Source organism: Nelumbo lutea, chromosome 7, assembly GCF_056320005.1.
Source record: "Nelumbo lutea isolate HS-2025 chromosome 7, American lotus-T2T, whole genome shotgun sequence".
NCBI lineage: Eukaryota > Viridiplantae > Streptophyta > Magnoliopsida > Proteales > Nelumbonaceae > Nelumbo > Nelumbo lutea.
Window position 1 is genome coordinate 28,078,502 of NC_142690.1, and position 5,675 is coordinate 28,084,176.

A 5,675-nucleotide genomic window follows, 5' to 3' on the forward strand; every position below is an offset into this window, starting at 1 on the left:
TTCCAAACTAAACCTTTCTCTCTCCCTCTCCCTCTCCCTCTCTCTCTCTCTCTCTCTCTCTGTAGAGGTGGGCTCCCTCGAAGAAGCCCAGAGTTAGGCAGGTTCCTAACAATTTGGTATTAGAGCCAAGATGCCCAATACGAGAACAACGGTGGACGCTCGAGTAGACCAGGTGGATGTGGAAATCCATTGGATGTCTACAGACATCAAAGAAATCAAAAAAAGCTTTGCCGCCCTTTTGAACAAGATTGATTGTATGCCACCACCTGAAAACAGGGGAGATCAGAATAGGGAAGATCCAGAGGAAGCATCAACAGAAAAAGCCGCCAAAGTGAGATTGGAACAAACTGCACGGTAGAAATGGACTTCCCGGTCTTCTGATGAGGAGATCCCACCTCATGGCTTCTCCGCGCAGAGCGCTACTTCGACTATAAGGATACACTAGGCCAAGATTGAGTCACACTGGCATCTACACATCTCAACAGTGAGGCAATCCTTTGGTATTAGTGGTATTGGAGGACACCCCCAAGTTTCTTAGCTGGATTTTGTGGATGCCTTGAACATTCGATTTGGAATGTTGGCTTTCAAAGGTTTTGATGAGAAAATGGCGAAGTTGCGGAAAACAGGATTGGTCCAAGACTACTAAATGGAATTAGAAAGATTAGTAGTGCGTGTCCAAGGCTAGGTGAAAGAGCATTGGTCGGAAGTTTTGTCGGCGGCTTGAAGGAAGAGATTCAACTAGAGGTAAGATCTATGCAACCTACCTATGTTCTTGATGCCGCTACATTATCTCGATCGTATGAAGAAAAACTAGCTTCGTCAAGAAGAACTAGCAGGCAAGTGAGACCCATGTTCAAAATCCCTACCTGGAACAAAGAAGGGATTTTGGTAAGGCCTAATAGCTTTGGCTCAAAACCAAATGCAAGCCCGCAGAGACAAGGGTCTCTGCTATAATTGCAACGAGAAGTTTGGGAGGCCATGTTTGTAAGACCCAACAAGCCTTTTTTTTTTTTTTCCTCCAAACTGAAGCTCAAGAATATGGGGAAAATTCCAACGATAGTGAGGAAACAATCTGCAATCAAGGGTTAGAACACTGGTCAGAGACTACCTCGGAAATATCCTTACAAGCTCTTACGAGTGGAAGGACTGATCCAGGGCTTCCGCGTAGAAATCTTGATAGACAATGTAATACTCTCAATTTTGTAACTCATACCTTGGTAAGGAAGTTTGGGCTTCCAGTTCAACCCACATTAGTATTCACTTTACATGTAGAAAATGGAAGCAGTTTGCCTTGTGACAGCATGTGTGCCGGCACAAAGACCAAGATACAAGGGCACCAACTTGTAGTACATCTATGCCCAGTTGAATTCAGTGGTTGAAGCAATTAGGACCTGTTCTCTGTGGGGCAGATATGGGTGGGTCAGTTATTCATCTGCAAGGACAGATTGCAAAAGGGCCTGGATCCATCAATCTGGCCATGTTATCCAAACAGGTTGGGGATTCGAGCCAACCCATCTTTCATGTGGCTTGGTTCTAGTTGGACCAGCCAAACACTAGCCAACATTAGCCAGACCAAGTAAGCTGAGGATTACCACAACCAGCTCTGGCAGCTCCTTAAGCAGCACACAAGTGTGTTTGAAGAACCAAAAGGATTGCCCCCACAACAACATGACCACCGCATTCCGCTCTTGCCAGGTGCAACACCAAGAAATGTAAGGCCATATCGTACCCGCGTTTCCAGAAATTGGAAATTGAAAAACATGTTAAATGCTTGATAGATGCATAATTCAAGCCAATCATAATCCATTTTCCTCTCCACAATTATTAGTTAAAAAGAAAGATGGGACTTAGCGATTTTGTATAGACTATAGAACCCTTAACAATATTACCATCAAAGACCGATACCCCATTTGGGTTTGACAAATGCCCCATCCACCTTGCAAGCATTGATGAGCGATGTATTTCATCCATATTTGTGCAAATTCATCATAGTTTTCTTTGATGACATTCCAGTATACAACCCAAATGGGGAAATACACCTGGCCCATTTATAGGTCACACTTGACACTCTCAAGGCCCATGAACTCTATGCTAAAGAATCCAAGTGCGCCTTTGGCCAAACTCAAATATCTTACTTGGTACATATAGTGGAGAATGGGTCAGTGACAGCTGACCCAGACAAAGTTTCTTGCGTATTAAGGTGGTCTCCACCCTAGAATGTGAAGGATTTACGGTCCTTTCTAGGCCTAACAGGATATTATTGTTGTTTCAGCAAGAATTACGCCTTGATTCTTGCACCCTAACACAATTATTCAAGTGGGACTCATTCAAATGGACACCTGAAGCCCAAGAGGCATTTGAACAACTGAAACAAGTTGTATAATCTCCACAATTAGCACGGCCCAACTTCTCAAAGGATTTCATCGTAGAGTGTGATGCTTCCAGTCAAGGAGTAGGGGCTGTCTTCATGCAAGAAGGGCGCCCATTGGTCTTCTTTAGTAAAGCATTATCATCACAAAAGCGAGCCAAGTCCCTATATGAACGAGAACTTATTGTACTCACAATTCAGCATTGGAGGTCTTATTTGTTGGGTTGGAGATTCATTATATGTACCATTCACCAAGGTCTAAAATATTTGCTAGATCAGCCCATTCTCTCACCAGAAAGTAGCATTGGATATCCAAGATACTGGGTTATGACTACACTATTGAATACAAGGTGGGCATTGCCATAAAGTTGTTGACATGCTATGACATCCACCTCAGTTGGGCCAGCTGCTTGTTTCTTCTCCTATCAGTCCACTCATGGGCCAATTACGGTTTGAAGCCTGTTCTGACAAAGGTCTACAAGACACCAAGGCAAAAGTATTGGCTGAACCTTAGAGACATACAGGGTACTAAGTTCAAGATGATCTACTGTAATACAAAAACAGGTTATGTATTCCGACCCATTCTCCTCATTTGAGCCAATTTTAGAACTATTCCACGCTACGCCCTTAGGGGGGCATTCCAAGGTCCTTTGCATTCAGAAACGGATAGCATCGCAATTTCATTGGAAGGGAATGCACACCTCCATTCAAAAATTCATTGTTAAATGCTTCATTTGCCAACAGTACAAGATTGATACTAGAACACCAATGGGACTATTACTGGTGCCAATACCCAGACAAGTTTGGCAAGATATTTCAATGGATTTTATTATGGGGTTGAGAGCTCTACACAAATCAAATATACAAAAAGAGGCCATGCCAGCAAGAAGCCATATCAGCATAGCAAGTTGAACAAATTGTTGTAATTGAACAAAAACAAGTTTGCAGTCTGTTGTAATGATGAGAATGTAAACATAATAAATACAATCAAGAAAGCCAAGAGGAGGCATCGAGGAAATTTAGAAACAAACCTCTCTCTCTCTCTCTCTCTATGGAGGTTGGATCCCTCAAAGAAGCCTTGGGTTAGACAAGTTCCTAATGGAATTTCATTAATGGTTAGGGTGAAAAACAATGAGTATAACATAAGAATACAATCAGTATGAGAGATAAACCCGCTGATCTCTTGCCAAAATCTCTTTTTTTTTTTTTCTTACAACAATGTCCAAAAGAGTTGATCTCTTCCCACCTCTTGTTTGGCTAGAGCATCAACAATGGAGTTAGCACTTCTTTTGTATCATTTATAATCGCAATTAAATGTTTTTTTTTTGTCAACCATCTGAATTTCTTTCTCTCATTAGCTCCACAACTTTTCTTCTTCTCTTTGTAGCCAACCCATGACCAACTTGGAGTCTCCTTCAATGGTTAGTTTTCTAATATTTAGGATCCTTGCCCTTTGTATTCCCTTGAGAATTGAATTGCCATAACTTCAACCCTTAGAGAATCTCCTAAACAATAGGGCCTATATACGATGCAATTATTTGCCCTCATCATCCCTAAACACCCCTCCTACTCCTGATATTCCTGGATTTCCCATGTTGCTTCCATCAAAGTTGAGCTTAATGATCCCTCTTTCTAGTGGAGACCATTGGAGATTGATGTCATTCTTATTTATAGAAGAATTTGCCACTTCCAATATCTAAGGATGTCATCCATTGAGACATTTGAGAATATTTCCAAGTACTTCACCCAATGAATCACTCTTATATAATATTTTCAATTATAGCTTCTTTCCTTCTCCCTTTTTCCAAGAAGATTATTGAGTTTCTTTCTTCCTATATTGTCCAACTTATTTCAACCCTTAAACATTTTCTCATGAGCCTTCCCCTTTTCTTTGGTCAAGCAAATGTTGTTGGAGCAAAAAGGCTTTGCATATCAACTAGGGGATTCCACCTACACTCAAAAAAATAGAAAAACCATTATCAAATGTATACAATGAAAGAATAGGGGATTAAGTGATAGAAAGTCTCACCATTGGCTTTACACAGGACACACCAATGAGGGGATAAGCACCACATAAGTTTTTCGTCTTTTTTTTTTTTGGAGCAAGTCAAAAGTATTAATTCTTTCACGAAATGGCAAAAATGGCAGCCCAATGCATGAGGCTCCCACCAATGCAAGGTCTGGGGAGGCTTCTCAACAAAAAGCTCCAACATCAAACCCTTGGTGGGATAGTATTGAGTGCTTGGGAGGGGGTGGATTTGTTTTGATCCTTCTCTATTTGTTAATGTGATGGTGGTAGATTTGATGAGTTCCATAGTTAGGATGTTGGGGGATAAGAGAACAAAGGTGATGACTTTGTTAGATTGGCTAGAAGGTTGTTTAAACATAAATTGGTGAGAAACATTGGCAAGACAAGGTGCTAGCAAGGGTCACTAGTAGAGAACAGGGAAATGTTGTTGGTTGATCTAATTAAAGAAATGATAGTGGGGTGGGGAACTATGTCCCCCCGCCCCCAACCAATTATTTTGTTGGTACAACTATCTTTGTACATATTCCATTTTTATTCACAAATTAATAAAATCTTCAACTTATCCAAAGAAGCTGTTGGAAAAGGAAAATTGTAGCAATACATCGGTCTTCTTTGTAAGGCCTCACAAGTATTAACTTCCAAATGTAATGGCTAGCAAAAATCTTTTATTTTGGGTGGCATAGGACCTTTCCATATAGCTTTAGCTAGGAAAACTGCTTGAGGATGTGGTGACAAAAGGGTTTGGTAGAAATGTACAAGAAAATAAGCCATTTGCATTGGGGGTCTAAATTCTTTGGTCAAGAATAGAGAGGGACCTAGATCCTCTCAAAATTGGTTTTGTTTAAGGAAAGAATACAAAGAGGAACCAGTTTGGAGTAAAGCAAACTTATGCTCTTAGGGAGTCTCCTACCCCTATATGGCCTAAATACAAGGCCAACAGTCTACCTCCCTCATCTCTAAAAACACCCCTATTCCCGAGGGGCCTGGGTTGCCTAGAGAGCTTCCATCAAAATTAGTTTCACTTTATAACATGGCGGTGGGGTCCAACTTTCTTGAATTGATGGGGAGAAAGATGAGGAACCAACTATGACACTCCATCCTCTATTGAAGTCAGTGAAAGAAAAGTCTTTAAAAAACTGCAAAGCTTTTAGCTAATATATGATCCCGATAGTGGTGCCCTCTATAAATGTTTCCTTGGTTCTTTCCTATCATTGAAAAGTCCTATTATTTCTCTTCCCACACTAACCATAATACAATTGCTCTTGTTGTTTACTACAT